Here is a 26832-nt window from a genome sequence, read left to right on the forward strand (position 1 = left end):
CATCTTTGAAACATCCAATTTTATTTATGACTCATTAGTGGCTAGAAAAAAAAATACAGCATGGAAATGAACCTGGAAAAAAACCACACAAACCATATTCTATTTCCAGAAAAAACTAGCATTTACAATGGTTTTAAAAATCAAATCATTTATTTTAAACATTCTTTTAAAATTCTTCAAACTGGCCATAGATGGACATTATGGTTAATTTCTTTTGGTTTTATAATTAAATATATCATCATTACTAGCTCCTTTATTCTTTTAATTTTTTTTTTAAGATTTTATTTATATATTTGAGAGAGAGAGAGAGCAAGAGCATGAGCAGGAGGGACACAGGGAGAGGGGGAGAGAGAGACTCTCAAGCAGACTCCTGGCTGAGTGAGGAGCCTGCCTCCAGCTCCACCCAGGACTAGAGATCATCACCTGAGCTAAAACCAAGAGTGAGCCACTTAACTGACTCAGCCACCTAGATGCCCCATCAGTTCCTTTTCTCTTTTCTTTGTTTTCTTTTTCTTTCTTTCTTTCTTTCTTTCTTTCTTTCTTTCTTTCTTTCTTTCTTTCTTTCTTTCTTTTTTTTCTTTTTTTAAGATTTTACTTACTTATTTGACACAGCGAGAGAGAGCACAAGCAGGGAGTGGCAGGCAGAGGGAGAGGAAGAAGCAGACTCCCCTCTGAGCAGGGAGCCTAATGTGGGCTCCATCCCAGGACCCCGAGATCATGACCTGAGCCAAAGGCAAATGCTTAACCCACTGAGCCATCCAGACACCCCTGCTCCTTTATTTATAAAGTAAATTACATTCTCCATGATTACTCTTTCTGAACTTTTTCCTAGTTCTAAGTTCCATCTACTTGTTTAAATCCATTTTCTTTCTTTTTTTTCTTTAAGAAGAAACTCTTTTATTAGTTCTCTTATTACAAGTGTGTACCTATATTCATTTACTTATTTTTCAAGTGATACTTTCTACAGCTTTTTTTTTTCTTTCTTTCTACAGCTTTTTAAAAAATCCAAGTTCATATCCTCTCTCACACAGGACTTAAAAATAATTTAAGTTGTTATTTCTTAATTTAAGGGTAAATTAGAATATTCAAAAATTATTATTGCTTCACCATTTTCACTTAAAGAAAACATATAGACCCATAATGTTACTTAACCCCAAATAGTTATAAAATACCTATCTTGAAATTTCAATATGGTGACTGGAATGGACTGGAATGGACTTTGCAACCTGAAGGAATTTAAGCTCTAAAACTTTCTCCCCAAATGGCCTTCTCTTGACTTGGCAGCGCGACTTGGGCTCTGCCCCATTGCTCTGCCCCCTTCCTAAGAAAACTCACATGTGTGGTCCCACTGTACCCACTGCCTCACCCCATTCTCACCACTCCACTGCACTTGATCTTGGCAGGGTCACCTTGTTGCCGAAACAGAGCTGACTTTGCTCTACTAATTCCAAGCTTTCAGCAACATTGGATGTAGCTGATGATTCCCTGTTTCCTAAAACAGTTTTCTTTTCCCTTGGTTTTGGTACACCATACTCCCCTAGCTTTCCTCCCCACTCACTAGTCATCCCTTTTCTGGCTCTTTCTCTTGAGCCCAATCTTTAGCTCTCAGCCTTTGCACGTCTTCCCTCTCTACATGATCTCTCTACCTTACTCCATCCTGACTATTGCTTTAAATACCATCAACATTCCGGTAACTCCTACACGGCTATCCCTGCCCTGACTCCTCCCTGAGAGCTAGCTGACTACTCACCTGACATCACTTTGGGAGAGCTAATAGGCATTTCAACCGTAAAATGACCAAAACCCAACTCTCCATGTTATACCACGAGCCTGTTCCTCACTAGCTTTTCTCAACTTAGACAATGGTCCTACTATTGATTCAGCTGTGAACGCCAAAATTCTCAGATTCTTCTTTTTATTCAGTATCCCTGGACCCCCATTCCCAAACTGTTTTATCAGCAATACATGCCAGGTCTACCTTCAAAATATTTCCTGACCCAATCTAGCTCCACAGTTGTCACCCCCTAATCCACGTCTTCACTTCTTATCTCTTGGCCCCCACAGTAACTGCTTACTGGTCTCTCTCAGTTCCCACCCATGCGCCTTCTGCGCAGCAGGCCCCTGCTCCTGCCTGTCTCTAGAAACTCACCTTCTATCACCTTGTTCTTTGCCTACTACCCTCTGACCTGCCGCCTGTTCCTTGACGCTGCCAACCTCACGCCAGTCCTGGCACTTTCACTGGGACTTCTCACTGTCTCTGGTGTCTTCTCCTCCACAGCTCAAATTAAAGCAGACCGTCTGATCCCTCAACCCCATAACTCTTTGTAGATCTTCTTAGGACATCACTCTATAAATACATTTTGGGTATTGTTTGTTTTTAACTGATATTTTATCTTTCTGGAAGTTCAGTGAAAATAGGAACTTATGTATCTTAAGCCCTAGAGTTGTCCTTGTTCTTAGTCCTCTAGAGAACGATTGATTTTAGTTCCAAGACTATCACATATTCTTTGTCTTTTTATGTGCAAAATTCCCTCCCCCCCATATTTGTAATTATATAACAGCTTTGCCTACTCCTCTTTTCAGTTGACATAAATAAGTAGGCATTTTTAACATGTTATTTGATTATGTTCATAAGCATCCTTTTAATAATTGTGTAATACTGTATTCCATGGTTGTTTACTTTGGTTTATTTTTTAAATTTTTGAAATTTTTAAGAGATTTTTAAAATTATTTGAGGGAGAAAGAGAGAGTCAGAGCAGGAGCAGGGGGAGGGGCAGAGGGAGAGGGAGAACAGACTCTCTGCTGAGCAGGGAGCCCTAAGGGGGGGGGGTTCCTCCATCCCAGGACCCTGAGATCATGACCTGAGCTGAAGGGACAATTGAGTCACCCAGGTGTCCCTACTTTGGTTGATTTTAATGTTTCACTGTTTTCAACATACTCATTCATGTGCACGTGCGTGTGTGTGCGTGCATGCACATGCATGCGTGCGTCTGTACTGCTCTGTTTCATCTGTGCCTTTGGAGGTAAATTGATGGAGGTCCTTGATTACCGTATGTAGCACCCTTTCAGAGGGCTGGGTGCCTGGTCTGGCTTGACTGGAAGAATAAGCCAGGGTCTAGAGTGCAATTAGCATTTGAATTAATGACCTGAGGATAAACAGGTGATTATCCCATTTAACAGCTGTTGAATGGTGTTAAAGAGACACTGTCTGACAGCTTGAGCTGCAAATGTAGGATTTATTAACAATGATTAAGGAAAAAAAAAGTAAAGAACTATTGTTTTTTTTTAAATAAATGAAAATAGGATTTCAAAAATTAAGTCCTTTCACAGTGCTTTAAACAAAACTAAACTCGATTGATTCCAACTCCTAAATCAAGTTCCTTGTTTAAAAATGAATAGTGCAAATAATCACATTTCATAACTTCCTGCCTTCCGTCTGAATAGCTCAGAGTGATTTATAGATATTCTCACAATACCCCTTCAGTTAGGCAAGGAGCACTTAATAATGATCCAGTATCTGCATTTTGCCTGTGGGGAAACTGAGTCATAGACGGCCCACAGACTTTCACAGGGTCATGTTCAGAAGTAGAAGAGACAAGATTAGAACTCAAGCTCCAGACTTGAAGCATCAGCTTCTAAAATAACACTTTTTTTTCCCTTAGTGAAAACCGTATTGAGAATTTTAGAGTTAGCAACAGGTGAGAACATTTTTATTGTACACGATGCTTATCTTGACAGTTTTCCTTTAATTACCTGTTTTGGATTAGAGTTGTGGGAACCCTTGTAATCTGAGTTGGCTGGGGCCTTATGGAACATATTAATTGCTTTGATTTGCTTTGTTTCCACGCAAGCTTATGTTTCATGATTTATTTGCCTTAAATTTTAGGTTTGTGAATTTCGGGTCAAAACAGATGTAAAGGTACCACAGGTTACAGCTTTATAACTAGTGGTCTAGGTTTTCCAGAAGTTCTATAAAACTCAGCACAACTTTCATTGAGCCAGCCTTCCCTCGGTGATGTAGCGACACAACCTTCTCAGCAAAAGCCATGCTGGGAAGAGTGTGAGTTTGATAAATGCAAATGTCATTCTCTCCCCCGTGGACGTATATATAGGGCACCAAGACCAATCAAGACCACGAATAGCCAAACGGAGGGTAACAATATATCATCTCTATTGGGCTTTTATCCACTCAAACTTTCCAATAGAATACTCAGAAACAAATGTTATTTACTCCTGGAAAAAAAAAAAAAAAGCATGTCTTTCCTGTCCAGGAAACAAAAATCATTATTCTTTAGAAAGCTGACTTTGACTATTAGTAAAAAAAGTAAAAGTAGATCCCCAGTACTGAATTCTTTTCTACTTAGCCGTTAGGTCATTTATGCTGGTGTGTGGCTCTGAGGGATGATAGTAAATTCATCTACTTGCTGTTGGTAGATGGACTTGCCTCTGGTTTACTATTTGCATATATGTAAATAATTTCTTTCTTCCTTCCTTTCTTTTTTTTTTTCTTTTCTTTCTTCCTCTTACTTTTCTTTCAATGATCAGCAAGATAATCCAAGGGTGGGATCAACCTAAATGGCAACCTGGCACTTGATTTGCTTTTGAGAGAACTCCTCTATTGTGCTTTTGTTGGAGGCCAGTGGTAGTGAGGAGGAGGGTAAGGATAGGGTTGGGTTAAGTTAGATTTACTATATATATGTCCCAAATATTGTGTGGAATAGACTTATACAAAAATCTATTCATTCTTTATTTGAAAATCAAATTTAATTGGGCATCCTGCATTTCTTATTTGCTAAATCGGTTTAACTAGTCAGGTGTGAGCTGGAAAGTTTTCCCAGCCCGCTCCCTATGGGTGGAAGGGCTCCATTTTGTTTGGCTTGGACCTTGAGATAGGTGTTCTGTTCCAGTGTGCTGCCTCCCTCCCCATGGGAAAGAGGGGAGTAATAACAGTTTCTAAAGATCTTTCTGATTCCCAGTCAACGCAGTATAGTAATGAAACTTACTGCTTTAAATGAACCCTGGTAGTCGGTCGCCCTTGCCTATCCTAACCACCACTAGGACTTGCCTACGGGCTATGAAGGCAAGGCGAAGGGGTGAGAGGAAGGCGGAGAGGAAAATCTGGAGATGCAGTGATACCTTCCCTCTCCTATCCGCTGTTCTAGAACAGCTCGTTCAGCAAGAAAGCATTGCCTAGTGAAGTTTTACGCTCTGAATGATGCTGCTGCTCATAGGAAACTTTTCAATGTGTTTCCTCCATGGGTGTCTGGGTCTTTTGTTTTCAGCTGTGCTTTGCACAGGAGCTGGAAAGCTAACTCCCCAAAAGTGAACTTCCTCTCCTTCTATAAACTGACCCCTGGTGGTTGCTATAGCAACTGCAAAGCGCGCATAATGAGCTGTGTAAACAAGCCGGCTTCCCAGTGCTGGGGCAGGGCAGGCCCACAGGAGAGAGAAGGGGAAGGAATTTGATGAGCCTGAAAAGTGGTTCTCGGGGAGAGTTGGAGGCACTGCAAAACCTCCCCGCTCCGCCCCACCCCATCCTCCCCTCCCCTCCTCTCCTCTCCTCTCACCTCTTGACTTCCCACCAGGCCAGGAGAGGAGACAAAGGATGTAGGAGGGTAGCATGCAGGGGCCTGCCTTTGATGCTGTGGAGTCCAACACCATGCGACTGAAAAATGAAATCTAAACATTTACCCAGAGCCCTGGGCTAGAAATGTGCCAACCTGACCCTGAAAAACAAGCCACCTGTGTCACTGCCACACCTGCTTCAGGCCAAGCTGCCACTGTGCAGGAGGAGTGGGTTCTATATGCAGCAGCGACCCTTTGGTTTAGTAACTTGAGCAGAACTGGAGACAGAAGCTGGAAGATTTCTGAGCCCCGCGCTGCTTATGTTGATGCTTTGCCTTTTTTGGAAGGAGGGAAGGATGAAGGCACACAGTACCTAAGAGTTTTATGATTATGACGCTAAACACACACCCACACACACACACACACACACACACACACACACACACTTCTTTCTTCTCCAGGAACTTGGCTGCTACTTGCAGGAAACTTTGTGCATATAATAGCAGAGGTCACGGCATTATTTTCGGTTCTCTTGGTTAACTCTCTCCCACCCTCATCCAGCTAGCTGCAAAGGAAAGGTTTTCTACATTAAATGTGAATTTTATGAAGCATATGACACCACGATGTCCCTATAAGCTTCCTAAAAAGATGATGCACATTGGTGGACTTGGGTAAGAAATACTGTACTTTGTGTCTTTAACGTGGTCAGTATAGGTTTTCTTCTTTCTATGAAAATCCATGTTTTCTCAGTCCCCCTGATAAGAAGTCTGGTATAAGGAACTGTATTTACTTTTACAATAATCCTTTTTATGGTGCTCTTGATGTTTTAGAGTATTCCCATGTCTATTATTTCATTAGATCCTTACACCGACCCCCAGAATCACATAGGGGTGATTATATCTCTAATGAATGCTTCAGATGAGGGCATGAGCATAAGAGAGATCATGTGATATTGAAGATGATATTGGGGCTTAAAACTAGGCATAAAAGGAGTTATCAAGGTATGCGTTGCTATTATGACCAAGGTATCAAATCTCCCTATATTTATGAGTCTAGATATTAAAGAAAATTTATGCAAGCCTCATATTGTACATAAACTATAAGACCTTAGATTCATACAGCATTTTCCTCCAATACATTCAAATAACTCTACCTAACATTATTCTTTACATTATCTTCTTATAATGGGTGACCAGCTCCTCCTGTTTTAATTTGGTTCTTCATTCTTTCCTGGTTTTCATTTTGTCAACTGCCATTAAAGTTTTGCCATCATTTTCCTTTATTTTATGTATTTATTTTTAATATTTTATTTATTTATTCGTGAGAGACACAGAGAGAGGCAGAGACATAGGCAGAGGGAGAAGCAGGCTCCATGTTCCCTGCTGCAGGGAGCCTGATGCAGGACTCGATCCCAGAACCCCAGGATTAAAACCTGAGCCAAAGGCAGATGCTCAACCACTGAGTCATCCAGGTGCCCACCATCATTTTCCTTTCAAACCATATTAACAACATCTACTGTCCAAGGCTGCGAGGTGTTACGCTTATTCCTCTTAGTTAGAAGGAAACAAATAACAGGCCTCCCCACCATTCTTGCTTTTTCCACAGAATTTCTTCTTCTTTTTCTCCTTTTGAGTCATAAGCCACAGTGTTCGTGGGAATACTCTTCCCTGGTGGGTGGGCCATGCTTTTGTGAAATCTGAGGGGAGATAAAGGGAAGGACCTCTGGGCTGGCCATGCTGTTTCCTCAGGGAAAAAAGGGGAATTTATGAAAAGTAGTGGTATGTGGAGACCACCCTTTCCTTATTACTGTTCGATGGTGGAAAGAAATGACTGTCTTCTACTAGATATAATCTATGATTCCCAGAGACAAGTCAGGGGCAGCCTCTGTGGGTGGGATGGCTAGAGAATCAAAGAGTACATTCATTCCTTTAAGACCCGGGGACTAGATTCTGATGGCATCCTGTCCCTCCCTTGGAACAAGATTAGTGCCTTTGTCATTGGAAGGTATCAGTAGCTTCGAGGTTTCCAAGGAGACCACATTTGCTATCCCCAGCTCTAGGCATTATTCCCTCTGATGGTGCAAAGTATTACCAGCAGAATTTTCAGACATGGATGTCTCCTCCCCTACGTTCAAAACATCAGTAAGCTCTGGAGCCAAGGCCCCCCCAGTCACAGGAACCAGCTCATTCTACAGACAAAAAGGATTCCCTGAAATTTTGGGTCTTCCAGGTCACATGTAGGGGCCTTCCTCACCCTGGGGTGAGGGGTGTAATCCTGGTACCTCCCTTGACAACAAAGCTCTAGTTTAAGTTCTTAAAGCAGAGTGAAAAAGCATAAAGTGCTATGGCTGGGAAAAACTTAAGAGATCTTTAATTGGAACTAGGTTTTCCGCATTTTAAATGTCAGGGTTCCTTTCATTGTCGAAACATTCCTGTGTGATAGTAGTTGTGCCTCTATTCATTCTGGACTAAAGCTGTCTAGAAGAAAACTTGTGGGAATCGAAAGCAGGATCTTGAAGAGATATTTGTTCACCCATGTTCATAGTGCCATTATTCACAATAGTCAAAAATTGGAAGAAACCCAAGTGCCCAACGACAGATGAATGAGCAAACAAAACATAGTCTATACATACAATGGAATATGACTCAGCCTTAGAAAGGAAGGAGCTTCTGACACAGGCTACAGCGTGGATGAACGTTGAGGACATTGTGCTCTGTGACATAAGCTGGTCACAAAAGGACAACTACTGGATGATTCCGCTTCTATGAGGTCCCTAGAGTAGGCAAGTTCATAGAGATAGAAAGTAGGAGGATGGCTGCCGGAGTGGCCGGGAGGGAGGGAGGAATGGAGAGTTCGTGTTGAATGGGGATAGAGTTTCAGCTTGGGATGTTGAAAAATTCTGGAGATGGACGATGGTGGTGGTTGCACAACAGTGTGACTGAACTTAATGCCACTGACCTGCACTTAAAAAGGGTTGAGATGGTAAATTTTCTGTTATATGTGTCTTATAACAATAAGAACAGCTGAGACTAATTCTAATAATATATTTTACCCAACAGAACCAGAATATTATGAGTTCACATGTAGTCAATATTAAACAATTATTAAGGTAGTTTTTATTCTTTTTTTTTTTAAAAAGATTTTTATTTATTTATTCATGAGAGGCACAGAGAGAGAGGCAGAGACACAGGCAGAGGGAGAGGCAGGCTTCCTGCAGGGAGCCCGATGTGGGACTCGATCCCAGGACCCTGGGATCAAGACCTGAGCGGAAGGCAGATGTTCAACTGCTGAGCCACCCAGGCACCCCTATCTTTTTTTATGAAGTCTTTGAAAATGATTTTATATTTGACACTTGTAGCATATCACAATGGCCACATGTCAAATGCTCAATAGCCACGTGTGACTAACGGCTATCACTCTGGATGTATTGCCTTAGACAGTATTTGATGGGAATATGGCCGGAAGGACCCCTCCTCATTGCTCCCAAACCCCCAGGGTCCCTGAAACTAATGGGCTGGGACCTTGATGACAGTCACATACTAGGTGTCTTTCTCCTCCAAAAAAGAAGGAGGCTGAGAGAAACATCGTAACCCCGAGTTGGCGATAGCCAGGTGCTCAGCTGGGACTGAGCTGGCTCCTGAGCAGTCGCCCTCAGATATGGTTTAGTGACTGGAGGTTACGGACAGCTGAGCAGAAACAAACAAACATATAAATAAATTCCTTAAGAATTGGCAATATAGAAAGCAAAAGTTTTGATTTGGGGATAATTAAGGCTTGATGGGAAAAGTCTCGTGCAATCTGGTATCCTTATCACTGTTAAAAGAAGTTCTAATAGGATACTTCTTGGATAGTTTAATGAGTCAGTTTCTTTCTTTTTTTTTTCCCCCTTCCATCCCTCTTTCCCTCTCTCCGTCCTTCCTTCCCTCCTTTGCTTCTGAGTGTTCTTGTCTGGGCCTGACAGGTGTCTGTTTCTCTGGAAGTCTGAGAAGAGCTGCCCCCCTTGCCTTCCCCCAGCCCCTTCCCTTTTGTTTCTCAGGCTGGGTAGGCAGAGAACATGGCACGTCACTGCAGCAAACCAAAGCAGAGGGCCCCGGTCCTCCTCACAGCAGCAGGGTGGCTGTGCGGAAGCTGGCGGGTTTCTGGAAGAGTGCTCATTGAGAATGCTAAGCCTCCTCCCAGACCTTCTGGCTTCTCTGCTGGGGATGCAGACGGTCTGCACAGCGGCCTAATCCATTACTGTAATTCCTGTGCTTCCAGAAACCACTCCCTCACCTGCGAGAGACTCCAACTTGCCAGCTGCCCAGGGAGGACAAAATGGAGCATTGCCACGTGGCCCAGGAAGGGAGGCTCCTGTTAGGCGTGCCTGCCAATTCTTGGGATGTTAAGCACCACTTTGGATTAAAAGTGGGTTTTCTCAAACATACCCTTGCCCACCAGCCAGCCAGACTGCAGAGGAGCACCATGCGTGCCGAACGAAGAGGATGAGCGGGCCTTTGTCCGACCATCCTCTCCTGGGCCAGTGACCCCGCGGAGTGTGTATCTGTGCACGCTTGTAAACGAGCAGGGTGTGAGGCACAGGCAGAGATGGGCCAGTTTCAGTTCCTATCATGGTTTTATAACCTCAGAGTTAATTTCCTCCTCCGGAAAGTCAAGGGAACAGCTGTCACCAGCCATGCACGCCCTGCCGCCCCTGAGTGGTGGCTGGTGAAGGCCACTCAGTAAGCACAGATGCAAGGCTTGGATTTCTCAAGCTTGAGAAGGAACCAATTGCTAGGAGGGGAAGGGGTGTGGCGGGGTGCACGAGGGCCACCCCTCTACCCTCCTCCCTGGAATTGCAAAAGGCATCATTGTTGGTAAGGCCTTGGGCTCCTTGGTCCGTCTGCACTCACCCCCTGGCAGGAGGAGAGATGCTGGCCGGTGTTATTCTCATTTTCCACAACACAGGTTTGTTCGGCTGCACGGGCTCCAAAGGGAACCCTGGGATGTTTTGACGCCAGAATTCAGGAAAATCAGTGACCTGGTGATTCGGAAAAATAGCTGAAGGAGCGCGGTGGCTCCAGCTCTGTGCAGATCACAGTGCGCCCTCCCAGGCCCAGCTCTGGGGACCAGGCTTTGTGCGGCGTCCTGACGCTGGGCGGAGGTTTGGAATCAGAGGTAACGTGCTTCCAGGCCTTCCTCCCCCTCTGACGGCCGGGGATGACTCTGCTCTGCCCTCCAGTCCCAGGCCTCATTCAGGCAGGTTTTCAACACCCAGGCTGCAGTGAGTGTTGACAGCAGACAATCCAAGGCAAATAAGGATAATGGCATCTACGCTGCTTTGATTCCCCTTGGGATTAATGTCACATGAATACACAGTCCACAAAGCCTATATTCATAGAAACACTTAGAACGTAGAACTGGAGCCAAACGGTGCCTGTGGACAGCCTGGGATGGGGGGACGTGGGGGACTGCGAGGGGCTCAGAAGGGGCGGACACCAGGGGCCTGCCTGCGGGCTCAAGGATTTGGAAGTGGCTGCATTTGCAAAGTGGCAAGTCAGCCTGGCCAGGCAGGCAGGCAGGACGTGAGACCAAGCAGGGAACTCATGCCCCCACGTCCGTCCGTCACAAGAGCTGAGCCCGGACTAGGTTACTAGCAGCTCACAGCACAGGGACCAGGACAGATAAACAGTGCTCATTAACTGAGCTGTCCTGCGGGAACGCGCTGGGCTCATTTCGGGTTGCATTTGCTCTAGCACTTGCAGCCCTTAAAATCCCTTCGGGGAGCTGCCTTGTGCTAGGTTGAATGACTCCAGTTTTTTTTTTTTTTTCTTTTTTTTTAAAGAAAAAGTCTGAAGCAAATATGGCAAAATGTGAAAGCTAATTACTTGGTAGATACCTGGGGCCCAAGCTGTATTATCTTCATATCTTTCTATATATTTTAATTATTTTGTAACCAAGAAAAAATATATTTTAAATGAAAGAACTGAGCATTCTTTATTTTATAGAGAAGAAAGTGTTCTGGGATGTGATGGCCTCTCCTTTCTTACCTCTTTTGTTAAGGATTCTAGGCAGGGCCGGGAATGCTGGACTCTTTGGCACCCTCCTCCCCCAGACCTCCCGCCCCCGCAACAGCACCCCAGCAGGGCAGCAGCTCCATCCTGCGGGTGGCACACCGGGAGATCCTGGGCCTGGCATCACCACATCCTTACAGTTCAGCGGATCCCAAGGCATGCAGCGGAGGGAGGCACCATGAGGCTTTGTTGGCCTCTGGGGCTGGCTGGGAACATCTCTGATGATGATTCACCGGGAAGTCAGTAGTCATCTCCTCTGTTTCGCAAAGAGGGGGGACTGGCAACACCGCAGGGTGACCTGCCTGAAGCCACAGAAGGAAGAGGAATAACTGGGAGGAAAAAACTGAGGTTGAAGGCCTGAGGCTCGTGAGCTGTTCTGGGAAGGGCTCGGCTCTCCCAGCGAAGGGCCTGTGTGACGTGACCATGGTACTCAGTGGAGCCCTGAGCATCCAGGAGCTTCTCCAGGCCCTGTGGTCTCCCTCTGGCCAGGCCTGCAGACTTGCCCTTAGGCACAAATCCCTGCCAGTAGTTCCCTTGCAGGCCAGCTCCTAGGAGAGGGGCCCACAGCCCAGACACTTTGCCCAGGTGGCTGGCAGCTCAGGAACTGGTAAGACTGGTTTCCAGTGCTGGCTCCGGGTGGGCAGAAGGCAGAGCTGCTGCTACCAATTTAAAGGAGACTAGAAAAGCTTCTGGAATCTACAACGCAGTCTACTGGCCACCTCCCCTGGACATTCAACCCCTAGGATATGATCCTGTAAGACGGTGACCTCTTTGTTAAACCATCTGGGAATAAATTGTGTAGGAATTTATCCGACATCTCCTTAGAGAATTACCAGGGGTCTGATTTTACTCCAAACCACTTGCTTTCGTCTCCGAAAAAGTTAAGACCGCGAAGTATTTTTAAACGGTGAGTGTGGTTTGAATTAAAAGTGTTCCTTTTATAGTGCCGGGGCTGGCTCAGTCGGTGGAGCTTGCGACTCTTGATCTCGGGGTCATGAGTTCAAGCCCCACATCGGGCATGGAGCTCACTTAAAAAAAAAAAGGTTCCAAAAACAAAACAAACAAACAAACAAACAAAAAGGTTCCTTTTATAGAGGAATTTGACTTTTGCTGTCGAGTTATTTATTTTTTAAGTCCACACTTGCATTATAGTTACTATAGCATCTTACATAAGACGTCTTCTTCGAGCATAGTTGTTTCAGCCCCTTGGAAACCATTGTCATCATTTAGGGCGTCACAACTTGAACAGTTGGGTCTTCCGTTCTATCAGGGCATTTGAGGAGTTAGTTCTGTTTGCTAGTCCAGAATAACAGCCCTCCCATATTTTTTAGGAGAGGCAAAGCTTTATTAGCCTGGACTATTTATCAGTGGTTTTCAAAGACAGGGAAATGTTTATTTTATGAGAACATTTGTCTCACCTTAATTTGCAAGGGATTAAAAAAAAAAGTCACTGCCATGAAACATAATAGGAAACTATTTGGTTCTTGTGAAACCCATTAATGTTTGTGATAGAATTTCTCCTACCTAAAAACACCTTAGAAATCTTTTTCCAATCGTCCCGTCTTCCGTGTTGTCTCTGTATCGGGTCTTTCCAAAGCCCACAGAGGGGAGATGTTGCAGGCTTGGAGGGACCGACCCCACAGTCCACTTCTCTTGCCTTGCAGAGCTCAAATGATCCTCTGCCTCATTGCGTTGTTCTCTGCTTCCTTACCCAGAGGAAAGTCCCCATGGCCCATTTTCTGTGCAGTGCTTTTCCACTCTTTCATAATCTATTATTGTGACCTTGAGATGCAGCGAGGAGGCTTTGGCAGGGTGCGCTTCACGTGGAGGCAGCACTGTTGGCATCCGTGCCCTGGTCCCACATGCCTGTGGCTGTGGCTGCCCCATGCTCCCCAGAGGACATGGCTGTGCCTGTCCTCCTGCATCCTGGCACCCAAGTCAGGGGCTGCAGGACCCTGGAGCCTGAAAGGACTCCTGTCAGGTTCCCTGAGAAGAACTGTGTTCTTGTGGGGCTGGGTCAGCAAAGAGCATGGGAGAAGGGCGTGTGAGTATGTGTTTTAGAGGAAGGCACAGAGAGACACAGAGACAAGACAGAGACAGGACTAAGACAGGGATTAAAAAAAAAAAAAAATCTACTTTCAGGAGTCCCTGAGTGGCTCAGTTGGTTAAGTGTCTGCCTTGGGCTCAATTCATGATCCCAGAGCCCGGGGATCCAGTCCTGGGATCAAGTCCTGCGTTGGGTTCCCCGCTCAAGCAGGGACTCTGCTTCTCCCTCTGATCCTCCCCCTTCTTGTACTCTCTCTCTCTCTCTCTTTCTCAAATAAATAAATAGAATCTTTAAAAAAATTACTTTAAAAGTTGATTTCAAGGTTTATTTTTTTTTTTCTTCTAGGATTTTCCCTGTTGGATTCGATGCTTATAAGAATCAGTTATAAAAACCCTACACTCTATGTGAGACAGTTTATTCTTCAGTGAAGACATGGAAGCTCTAAGAAGAACACTGGGCCGCGGGAGGAAGGCTGGGACCCCAGAGCGCAGGAAGCATGGGAAGGAAGCACAGCGTGGAGGGGGAGTGCTGGGGACCCCAGCTGCCCGCAGCATGGGGTTGGCTGGGTCCCTCGCCCTCTGCCCACTGTGCCGCCGAGCCTCATCCTTCTCTCCCTCTTCACCCTGCTCTGTGCTGGCAGATGCTCCTGCCAAAGCTTACTTCATCGGATGAAATGAAGGGGAAATCTGATTTGCCACTAATTGGACTTACTGTAGGCAATTAAGGTTAAACTGACATGAAGGGACTATCAGACACTGGGATTTTCAGTGTTTTTCTTCACATTCCTGGGAACTTTTTCCAGAATCTAAGTGATTATAAATTGGGATACTGAATGCGGCATCAGGGTTTGAAATCACTTTAAGTCAGGACCCTGGAAGTAGTGTTTGCGTTCTCATTGTGTAAGTTGACATACACTGTACGGATACATGGTCTGTATAAGGTTTACGGGGTGTGTGTGCATAAGAATATATGCAGTATATATATATATAGTACATGGGGTGTATCTATGTGGGGTGAGCTGGATTTCTCTCTCTCTCTAGGTAACCAAGAGTGTTTAATAATAATAAGTGCACAGGGTGGCTTCCTTTTATTTTCTAAATTAAGCCTATTTTCTATTTTAGAGTTAACAGAGTTAATTCTATTAACTCTAACTCTATTTTCTAATAACTCTTTAATTCCTGTTGGGATCAGTCATTCACAGATAAAGAGAGCTGGAATGTTGTTCCTGGGCATTCTAATTCCTTCCTTGAAGTGCTTTCATCATCTGCATTGACCTCCCCAATGTTTTCAACCATCATCTCCCTGAACACCGCTGGTGAAATTTCCGCCGTGCCACTGGTCGAGTCTTACACCTCGTTCTCAAAAGCCGACGCGTCTGCTCCACTGACTGATCCAGTCACTCAATCCTTCGTTAAATGAATTAAATTGTCATTCAACAAAAAATTATTGGTGGCCCACTCTTGGGAGGGCCCTGTGAACACTGCCAACGCGGTGTGCGTGTGCGTGTGTGAGAAAGAAAGACCCTCAGAGCTTTTGCTGCTCACGAGGTGACACACAGGCACACACGCACATTCCACTTACACGCTGATTTGGACTCCGCGTTTCTTGGGCCACATAAGTAATTGTTCAAGCCACTTCCCCCTCCAGGTCAGAGCCAGCCACCTGCTTTCATTACACCAACTGTTATTTATGTTTCCGTTTCGGGTGCCTAGTGACCCCCCGAAGAGAGCTGCGAGGAGAAACGGATGCAGACACATCGTCCTCATCTGCTGGCAACACTGTGCAGAACTGCAGAGGGGGGTCTCCGGGGGAGGACTGATGGGGATGGGAAAGCTGCTAGGTCACAGTACTCACTGCCCACCCCCAGCCTCCACGCCACCACCACTTCTCCTGACAAATATTCTCTCCTCTGCTCTCTGTGATTCCCTCTGGACATTTCCAGGAGAACTCGCATCTTGTATGGCAAAACACTTGTGTGCGTTAGCCTGTTCCCACACTGGCCAGTGTCTGAGACCCGCCATTCTGCACACTGGGGGCTGCATCTTGTTTTGAGCTGAGGTCAGATTTTTTTTTTTTCCCCCTGAGGTCAGATCTTTGCTCCCATCATCACTCCCAGGCTGATACACAGAGCCTGCTCAAGCAGGGCATGTGGGATTGGAGCAATCATGGGGAACATGTGTGATAGACAGAAACTGGGACCTGGAGGCTTGGGTCCCCACTCACGGTCACTTCAGCTCTCTGGGTCACAGTTTCTTCCCCTGACTCAAAGGTTTGGACTAGAGCAGCCCCGGGCCTCCAACTCTGACCTATATTGTTCAGCAGAGCATGGTGGCCTTCCTTCTAGGCCCCAGGCAAGCACGTGGGTTGGTCTTGTGTGGTCCAAGCTGGACAAAGGCCTTGTCTGCCCAGATAATCTGTGCTGGAATGTCCTCAGTTCTCAGGGCCAGTGTTTATAAGTGTTGAGGAGGATTGTAATGAAGAAATGCCCTTCGTGGAAAAACCAGAAATGCTCCCTGAGCCCCTGCCGGAGACAGGGCACACTGTGGGAACACAGAGGAACAGGAGGGCAGGCCTGGCCCTTGAGGACCTACAGCCTCTGTAGCAGCTTCTTGTCTACCGCTTCCTTGCTCTAGTCCAAGGGAGCAGATGTGCAGAATTTGTCTACACCGATGTTGCTGGTACCAGGGGAAGCCAGGAGGCAGATAGGGGCTCTCATTAGCTTTCCAGCCATTAGCTTCTCTGTGCTAGACTTCTTGTATTTTGTCCTGTCATAGCGCACTGCTGTGGGCCAACGACATCCTTCCTTCCCCTCCTCATGGCTCTTTCATTCTGGTCTTCCAGGCTCGCCGTCAAAGTGGTCTTACTTGGTCTTTCTGTTTTCCACTTGTGTTAGAGCCCTGCCTACACCTTGCTTTTATTAAGAGCTAACTTTCTGCTGCCTGCCTCCCTCCTGGGGTCACTCATCCACCACGCCCAAGTTTATGGTATTGCATAACATCACTACTCCTTTGTACCAGTAAAAAAATTTCTTTTTTGCCCAGTGGTAGCCAACCCTACCAGGGATAGGAAACAGAACGTATATGCATGGAAAGAAAAGGATCACAGATTCTAAGCCTTCATGTAAGTACATCTGTCCCATCTCTCCCTCTCTCTCTCTCTCTCTCTCTCTGTCTCTCATCTATCTTCACATAACACACTGCTCAGTTGTTTCCAGGTGCTCATGGCAATTTCTTCCCCTATGGATGGATATGATACGAGAGAAAAGATACTGCTGGAAAAAAAAAAAAAAAGAGAAAAGATACTGCTTAGAGGAATGGAACAATACAGACCATGTTTATAAAGGTCACTAAACAGCTGAATAAGACTCCCCATAGATGTTATTATCTTAGAGATAGCTAAGCCAGGGGCCACTCCATTATTCCTTCCTTTTTTCTGGACTCTGCCTGTTTACACTCCTTTTCGAGATTCTCACTGTATCCACTGTCAGTGTCCTTTCCCTCCTCATCTATTTTATTTAAATATCTATGTCCAACTACTATATTCCACTGATTCTATGATATGTTTTGCTTCTTATTTTAACATTTCTGAGACTGGAATACATTTAAAATCAGGGGTGTATCATAACTTGTTACGATTCCTTCTTTTTTTCCCTCTCCCTCCCCCTCTCCCCTCCCCTCCCCTCCTTCCTTCCTTCCTTCCTTCCTTCCTTCCTTCCTTCCTTCCTTCCTTCTTCCTTCCTTCCTTCCTTTCTTCCTTCCTTCCTTCCTTCCTTCCTTCCTTCCTTCCTTCCTTCCTTCCTTCCTTCCTTCCTTCTCTTCTTCCTTCCTTCCTGGCATACCAATTAATGGAACTACTGACAGTATTTTAGATTTGTTGGAATATTGCATGTGGGAGCCTTGAGAGATCCTGAATCAGTTATAATAGTTTTAATAACTCTCATCTCAGAAAGGTGGAGGTTGCAGGCATCCTATAAAAAATAAAATAAAATAAAGGCTTCTCTGCTCTCACTTTAGGAATCTTCCAAGTGCTGGCTTCTACTTTACACTGAACTTACTTGACTGTCTTGGCAGCTGTGGCTTGTGTCCTTCTCCTCTTCCTGATGCCTGCTCCCTGCCTGGGTTTCCACTTAACTCTGCGAGGTCTGTCTGTCCAACTGAATGTTCATCCTCTGTCCTCTGCTGGCTCTGGGCTCCACGCTCTGCACCCAGCAGACACTCATGCCCATGGGCACCCAGATGGGTCTCCCAGATCCTGGTTGAGCAGGGATGGAGGCTGCTGCTAGCTGGGGAGGAGTTCTGAAGGAGTGCTCCGACTGTGCTTTTTACTTTTCTGTCTCAGACCTCCGCACAGGTACTGGTGCATAGTAAGTGCTCAATAAATATTTACCCACTTCAACAAGATTCAATGTTTTTATCTACACATGACCTGTAGGTACAGAGCATCTACTTCTTGCACACGTTTCCCTTTTTCCCATGATAAGGAGGAATGTTACAGAGAGCCGCTCCCAGCATGTGTGGGGCATCTAGTTTTAAGGACCATTTGCTGACATTCTCACTTAGATGGGGTGGTTTTGTCTTTTTTTCTGCCCCTTTGGCTGGGATGGGGTATGGTTAGCTTTGTCGTGGTGGGGTGAGGAAGGGAATACATATCTTATCTTTCTGCATAACCTCATGCCTGGCGTAGCCTTGAAATTTCCAGTTTATCTGGGGCAGGTCCAAGTTGAGGCCGGAGCCAGTGCCAGATAAGGCTACCCAGGCCTCTGCCTTCCAGCTCAGTCTAGATGAAGGCTGTTTGCATCTGTCAGATGCATGGGATGCAGTCCTGGTGCCTTATGGGGGTCACCTCTGGCTTTGACCTAACTCTTTGGTAAAGATGTGGTTCTTCACCTGATTAATTTGCTTACCAAAGGCAGCTATCCATCTATTAGAGTGATTGACCTTCCCTGTGAATTGAGCTCCTTCTGACAACACTGGGAGGACAAAGAATATTAAAAAGGAGAGAAACTTTCCCCAACCCCCCAGCTCAGCAACATGCTGAGAAGCAGGCCAGGCCGTGTAATGTACTTCTCCTATAACGAACTGGTTTCTTCATGGCTCTCTTTTTCACAAATATTCACCTTATCCAGATTTTGGTATACTATTTCAGGTTTCTTCTAGAAAACGGGTCTGCCAGTGTTTATTTTCTTTACTCAGGGGCTGTAGCAGGAGCTCAGATTGTAACATCCCTGAGATGGGCACCATGGGGAGGCATTTGGCAGTGGTGTGCCGCATGGATTCCTGTGAGCGGAGTTTTAATTATTCAGAAATGTTTTTAGATGGTCATCTGGGGCAGAAGTATTTTTACCAGAGGAATTGGGCAAATGCTACACCAGGGCTTTCTCTCCCTTCCCTTGTAGAACTAGTTAACTAGCACCCCACTCCAGCTGACTCTGGATGGAGCATCCTGGCAAGTGTTATGGCTTCATCTCACTTTTTTTAGTTCTTTGTTCTTTAGCTATGAATTTTATCAAGGCACAAGTAATTGTAGTACAAGGAGAGGAGAGGCGTACAATGAATGTAGGAATAGTAAGGTACATAGTAAGGTATAAGCTGTGAAAGCTGCATCAGCCTCATGATGGGAGATGGCTACCAGGCACTACAGGAGATGGTCTTGGGGCACCCAGCTGAAATTCTCCCTCCAAGGGCACCCATCCCCTGCTGTTATGAGCTATGAGCTAAAAACTTTCTCCTATGATCTTCTTCAGATATTTTCCCTTGACTGAAGTGGGCCTGCCTGGCCACCTCTCCTCCGGTTCCCATGTAGGGCACAAGAGTCACCCCTCACCCCCAGGTGAGGGAGCTGCATAAGAGCTATTAGCTGCCAGTGCTGAAGACATTAGCCTCTTTTGATTTTCCTCAATTAAAGACAATCAGGAAAATACTTGAGGATAAAAGAAACCATTAATAGTGAAACCAGACATTTTGGATGTTTATCCTTCTGTTTCTTACTGGGGCGAACCCAGAGAGCACTCATTGCAGAAAAGGAGCTGAAAGCAAAGAAGAGGCATCTCCCCATCTCTGCTGCTAATGCCCAGAGGACAAGTCTTGGTATGAGGAAGTGAGAGTTCTTCAGGCTTTCTTAGCTATTATTATCAGCAATCCTTTACCCAACTCGAATTCCGTGCTTCTGCCCAACTTGCATCAAATGAGGGGCTCCCCGGGAAAGGTGATGCAGGGAGTAAGTTCTTGGGGAAGTTATTGACTTTGGACTGACGGCTGGGAAGAAGTTTCCCCAGTTCACAGGAGGCATGGAAGGAAGCCCTGGTGACAGCCCCAGGTGATGGGATGGGGGCCAATGGGTGACTGTCAGAGGAGGCCAGAGACATCTAGGCCCCCCTCCCCTCCTGGAGGACCCTTGCCTGCCAGGGTGAGCAGTTTAGGCTTTTTCTGAGTATAAAAACCCTCAGGTCCTTCCTCTTGATGGGTAACCACCAATCTAAGGACCTCTAGGCATCCTGACTCACAAGTATTTTTCTTCATGTGAGCAACCAAAACTGGTATTTCCTAACATGTATGAAAAATGGATCTCTCGGATGAACAGTTCAAAATGCCACCTGCTTTTTTCCCTCCCCTACAACCTGCTCATGCATCTAAATGATCTCAGAGTCATGCACATTGTAACATTCCAGCAAATCATTGTGGTTGAAGTGAATGTGGCAGGGCTGCCTCTCTCAGACCCACCCATCCTTGCCTCTCAAAGGCACATCCCTGAAACTGACCCTGAACCTGAAATCTTAGTGTTCCAAGTTCACCATCAGTTTCATATGGTGTCCAGATGTCAGGTCTACCTGAAGGGACATGGCAAGGAGCAAGGAGCATCACCCTGTCAAGCTGGGCTGTTCTCCCCAGCTGGCCAAAGGGGAGATGCAAAACACAGTTTGTTTCCAAGGGTCCCAGCTCCCAGAAATGGGAGTGTCCTCCGAGACGTTGGTTTTCTCTAGATGAGTTGATTAAGAATAACTGATGGAATTGTACTCTCTGATTCACTCAGTGGTTGCTATTAAAGTCCGGTAATTTTAGATAATTTTTTCTATTCGTTTTATCCTCTCTTCCATCAAAATTACTTATCAAATGCCTCTCTGACGCAGTACCGTTCTGTGCTGGGGAGACAGATGCAAAAGAATCTTTCCTGGGCCAGAACGGGCAATGGACTGGTAAACGTTTATTTGCATGTTGATTAAGGCTTGTACAACTCTCAGCAGTGTTACCTAACACTTCAAGGAGTGTTTCTCACAGCGGGGCATCCGATATGAAATCATTCTGGTGTGCCAGAGCAATGAGGCCTTATGTGAGCTCTTGAGAACTGAGGCCAAGAGGCCCAGGTCCTGAAGAATCTTGGACACTGTTTTCAGGAGTTTCACTGTTAGTCTGGAGGTTTCTGAGACCCAGAAACGAATTTTAAGTAAAAGAATGACATAACACACATTTTGAAAATATGGCTCTGGTTGTGATCAAGAGGAAATGGGATGAGGGGTTTAGTTATCATTGCTGTACTATGAATTACTTCAGTGGCTTAAGACAACAGCCCGTTTCCTTTAGGTCAGGATTTCTGGAAGCGCGTAGCAGAGACGTTCTGGCTCAGGGTCTTCCATGAGGTAGCTGTTGTGGTGCTGGCTGAGGGTATAGGTACCGGAGGTCGAGGTGGCTAACTTTCATGGCTGCCAAGTGGGTGCTTGTCATTGGCAAATTGTCATTTCCTCCTCATGTCAAGTTTGCCACAGACCGTGTGAGTGTCCTTGGGACATGGTTGTGGTCTTACCCCAGAATGGGTGATCCAGGGGAGTGGGGCCAAAGTGGTGGTTATGAACTACATATTTGTGTTCCCCTCAAGTTTATGTGTTGAAACCCCAACTCCCGGTGTTACGGTACTTGGAGATGGGATTGGAAGGTCATTAAAGTTAAGTGAAATCATGAATGTGAGGCCCTAACCTGATAGGGCTGGTTCTTTGATAAGAAGAGACCAGAGTCCATGTGAGGACACGGGGAGAAGGCAGCCATTATATAAGCCAGGAAGAGAGCTCTCACTAAACGCCAAATCTACTGGTACCTTGATCTTGGACTTCGTAGCCTCTGGAACCGTGAGAAATAAAGGTTTATTACTTAAGCCACCAGTGTATGGTATTTTGTTATAGCATCCTGAGCCAGCGAAGATGGTGCAATGCCTTCCATGACCTGACTTCAACCATCACTTCAGCCACATTCCATTTTCTAGGAGAAAGTCACTAAGTATAGCCTACATTCAAGAGTAAAGGAGTTAGACACCACCTTTTAAAGGAAGGCATGTCAAAGAACATGTGGATGTACTCTTGATATCCCTTTATGAAGGTTTTAACATAAGAGGTTATTTTGTGACCCAGATGAGAAAGAAAAGTGGGTCGTAATCAAGCTCTAAAGCAGAGAGAGTAGGGCACAGATTGAGAGACAATAAGTTAGGAGAACTAACAGATTTGGAAATGTATTGCAATTAGGCTGAGCTGGTACAATGAAGACATGTGTGATGTGGAGGAGGAAGAGCAGACTCAGGATATGCTAAATGTGAGATGCCTTTGGGATGGTGAGATGGGCATTTCAAACAGGCAGTTGCACATGTGGGTCTGTGGCATTAATCTGGTGGTTGTAAGCATAAAAACCGTGGCTATCGATGAGATCACTTTGGCAAAGGGCATAAAATCAGAGGACCAAGGGGCCCAGGCAAAGCTCTAGGAAATTCCTGCATGTGGGGTTTGTATAGAGGACAGTCTGGCAAAGGGGATGGAGAATGGTGTGACCAGAGAGTGGGGAGAAAAACCTAGAAACTGTGGCCTCAGGGAGCCAAGAGGAGATAGTGCGTTCCTGCATTGAATACAGCTAACAGGTCAGGTGGATTGCTGAAATCATGATATGGGAGCTGTTGGTCAGTGACCTTGGCCTACATACCTTAGTGAAGTAAGAGGAGTCAGACTGGATTGGGTTGAGGAATGAATGTTTGGAAGAAGAAAAAGTAGACCAATCATGTTGACACCTTTCGAGAAGGTTGGCTTAGTATAAGAGGGTGGTATGTGGTTGTTACACAAACTGCTTATGAATACCTCTGGGAGGGCTACACCGGACCCAGAGGGGATGAAGAAGAGGGAGAGTTAAGTCCTTGAGAAGTTAACTGCCTTTGAACTTTGAGGGGACACTTTCTTCTTCCTCACAGGAAGATGGGATTGGGTTTCCACGACCAGGACTTAGAAGGTTGGGGTTTCCCTTGAGTAAGACATCCAATTAATGCTGTTTTTTTGTTTTGTTTTGTTTTGCTTTTTTTCTGATGACATATAAGTCTAGGTTAGGGGTACTAGGTTATATTAACATAACCTGGGGGAGTTGCTAAGTCTCCTTCGTGCCCAGGCTCACCTCTCAGACCCATGATATGAGAACCTCAGGGTTGGAGACCAGCTTTAGTAGTTTTTAAAGCCCATGTGAGAACAGAGTTCAGCCTTCGGGGAGGAAGGTCACTGCTGAAGGTGAACCTGGGGGTGGGGGGTGGTGGTGAGCAGTCATGAGATTCACCTGTGCAACTGGTTTAGAAGGCAACTCATCAGTCCTGCCAGGCAATGTGAGTGAGGCCCCTTTGAGGTAGGAGACCATGCATCCCCCACGGTGACTGTCCACCCAGCTATGTGGTTACCTCCAGCACAGCTACTTTCTTGATTTCAGGTTTGCTGACCCTAGGCGAGACCTTAACTTTTGTACCTCTGCTACATCATCTGAGAAATGGGCATGAGAGTACTTACCTACTTTCTGGGATTGATGTAGGATTAATGGAGATAATGAGAACTCATAGCACCTAGTAAGTGCTCCATAAAAGGTCACTATCAGCATTAGCCGAGAATACTCTTGGTTAGAATTTTGCATGTGAGTGGGAGAGTAGTAAGAGCTATTAAAAAAGCAAATTTATAGAGAAGAGCTTGTTTGTTTAATAGGCCATGCGGACTTCACAAGGGTTTTGAGCTGGGATGACCTGTCATCTGTCTCAGGAATCCTGGAGAGAGTGGCTTGGAGCCCTGTGGGCGGATGTTGCTGCTTTGGTGCTCCACACAGTGTGGTGTCCCGCTAAGACGTCTGCCCTGCCCCACTTGGGCCAGTGTATTTTGGGGAGTGGATGATGATTACTGCTGCCATCACTGGGTCTGATCAAGCTGAGCCATATGTACTGATTAGAGACTAGGAGACCCAAGGCTCTGGTCACCAGGAGGCTTTTCTTCAAGGGGGCTTATTTTTGGTTGCTCTGATCATCTCTGCTGGCATATTACCTTGACTGCTACTGACTGCATAGGCAAAGAGGGGCACATTTTTTTTTTAACTGGATCCAGTATGGCATTCTCCATCAGATGAAAAGAAAGTCCATTGTCATGAGGTGGGGGGCTGCTCAAGCCATGTTGAATATGAGATAAATCATGCCCAGAAAGATGCACCCAATCAGAGTGGCTTCTTGTCTTTGGTTTGCATTCTCCCAATGTGACCTTTGAGCCACCATGGTAATCATTACTTGGGTAGGCCCTGTCCCTGATTATAGTGATAGGTGGTGAAAAGTAGCCCTGGAACTTGCACCATGGCCTGTCATCACCCTCACTGACGGCTGTCTTGCCCTCAGAGACTACAAGTCCCAGCATTCATTGCACACGAGTCCTGGCCACATGTGGTTCCCTTTCATAGAGAGGCCCTGGAGGCTCTCTCGCCTCTCCCAGAAATGTCCCTCTTCATCTTCCTGCAAGTTGGCAGGTTGCCACCCGGCCTTGATTCCAGCAAATGCTGTCTTTCAATGCAGTGGTGATGATCTTTTCATTCTTTATACCATGTTGAGATAGGAGAAGCAAGATGTCTAGCAGAATGCCACCTCACTGCTCATTCATTCAGCCACTGACCAGAACCCTGGCAAGATTCAGGGTTTTGTCAGATTGAAACTGTGGTAGTGAATAAAAAAAGTGAAACCAGATGTTCTTTCCCTCCAGTTGCTTCATATCCATGCAAGGCCTTGGAGGAGGAGGAGGTTGTAAAAATGTCACAGTCCTTGATTCCTGAGGCCCAGATTTACGCACCGTGTAACCTTGCACCATAAATCCACTGCCCTCGCCGGAGCATCAGCTTCCGAAGGGGCAGAGCCCAGCTGTGGCGTTGACCAGAGGCAGCCAATGGTGTGGGAGGGACACGGGTGGGGAGCACCAGGCCAGGGAGCCTGGCTGGGGACCAGGGATTGCTTTTCAAGAATTTTAAAGAAGTCAAAAGATTTTTACAAGATTGGCTTGGAGTTTGGCCTTCTTAGGAGATAAGCCAAACTCTATTTTGCATTTTAGTCTGAAAGGGAGCTTGATTTCTCTTTGAAACGTATTTGCACACGCAAGAGAACTCAGTGGGAATGAAACACACAGAAATAGAGAGTTTTCATTGCTAGGTGAAGTGCTGGAGGGAGAGAGGAGAGGAAGGCGGGGCCTGACCCCACCTGTCTGAGAAGGCCATCCTCTGGAAGTCAGAATTTACTGAGTGTCATAGGAGACGATCCCACTTTGGCTTTAAAATGGTGATTCCATCTGCTGTATGAAGAATAAATTATGAGTTTGGGGCAAGAATGGAAGCAAGGAGACAACTTAGGAGGCTTTTATAGAAATCCAGGCAAGAGACGATGGTGGCTTGGACGTGGTGGAAGCTGTGAACATGGAGGACAGCAAATGGGCTTGGAGGTCTGGTGGTGACATAGAGGGAAGAATCAAGGATGCCTCCCAGAGTTTGGTGTGAGCAGCTGAGTGGCCCTGGTGGTACCACTGGATCAGGGAGGGTGGAGGAGGGTCAAGTTTGGTGAGGAGATTCAGACCTCAGTTTTTGATGCATTGCACTGGAAACACAGGCATCTATAGTGATGTTTTAAAGAGTTGGATAAATGGATCTGGAGATAATGAAGGGATGCCAGGGCTGGGCTATCAGCCTGGGAGTCATATTATAGACAATAATTGAAAAAATAGAAGTGGAATTGGTACTCAGACCACGGCTACCCGGTGCTATTGACACTAACTAACATGTTGTCACTCTCCAACCTCCGAGTAGATGCCCACGAGTGCCAGGAGGCCTCAGGTCGTGGATGCATTGTTCTTTTGTCTGCTCCTTGTGGTTGACATCTGCCTGTCATCTTTCCATCTGAGCCCAGAGCCGCTCCACGGTTTCCATGCAGGGCTCCCCTGGTTGTTGCCTGCGATTGATGGGAGTTCACACGTGGTACAAAAACCCACCATCTTGACCCTAGACCAGCAGCATTCTTCCCAAGTTCTCTACTGTATTTTTTCATCTGGCTCAAATTTTCTGCTCTCAGCAAACGTTTTCCTAGCTTGTTGACATTTTTACAGTAGGTATAACCTTATTATCTTATTATTAGTCACTAAACTGGAATGATTTGTTTTTTTATTTGATCCATGTTGCCTCAAGTGTTACATTAGTTTCTGGTACATTCTAAATGACTAAGTTCTGAGAGCTGACTTTAAATGATGCTTCTAGGTATGTGTCTAACCAGCAGACGTTCAGGGTGTCACTCAGTGATGCCCTTTTACAAGGATGCAGGTTACAGTCGACCATTTTGTTCATGCTTATTGTGTTTCACGCAGTTTCTGTTCCACACAGCAACTGTGGTTTTTACTTGTTCTAATTAAAGAGTAACAATGTGCAGTTCAGTGGATTCTTCATAAAATGCCTCAAATAGCCCCCCTTCCCCATTCGCAAATAAGGCTGAAAACAGACACACACTTGTACTGTAGACTTTTAAACTGCACTTGGGTGACTGAAGCCAGAACATATGTTTGGAACAGCTGAGGGTGTTTATTGTGGTCTAATGTGGAGCCCATGGGCCAAGGAAGGAAGGTCCCGGGCAATTTGATATCATCTAGGAGAGCCCGAAACTAGAACTCCACTGAGCCCAGAATGGAACTCTCCTCTGTCTATACCTGTGAGGCCCAATCTGAATCTGTGAAGCTCACAGAAGTCTCCTGAAGGAAACAAAGGGAGCCCACAGCTCCAGGCCCTGTGTTCAGCAGTGCTATCCAAAACCCTCTTGTTCCCCCCTGAGTATTTGGCCTTTGCTGGCACCCAGATCACTCCTTGGATGGGAGCCTCAGATTTCATCCCCTTT

At 45.8% G+C, this 26832-nt stretch overlaps 1 long non-coding RNA gene across 2 annotated transcripts in view; it reads left to right on the forward strand.

The window, feature by feature from the left end:
- The window catches only part of LOC140626025 (uncharacterized), a 48427-nt gene extending 31070 nt beyond the window's left edge, over window positions 1-17357 (forward strand). Inside the window, exons 5-6 of one of the 2 annotated variants that reach the window (XR_012025267.1) lie at window positions 14008-14561; window positions 14854-17357. This is a non-coding gene — a long non-coding RNA (uncharacterized lncRNA). Of the gene's footprint in view, window positions 1-14007; window positions 14644-14853 lie in introns of those variants that run through there. The other variant, XR_012025266.1, reaches the window with a different exon arrangement.
- The last annotated feature ends 9475 nt before the right edge of the window (window positions 17358-26832 follow it).

The sequence above is a fragment of the Canis lupus genome, chromosome 37 (genome assembly GCF_048164855.1).
Source record: "Canis lupus baileyi chromosome 37, mCanLup2.hap1, whole genome shotgun sequence".
Lineage (NCBI taxonomy): Eukaryota > Metazoa > Chordata > Mammalia > Carnivora > Canidae > Canis > Canis lupus.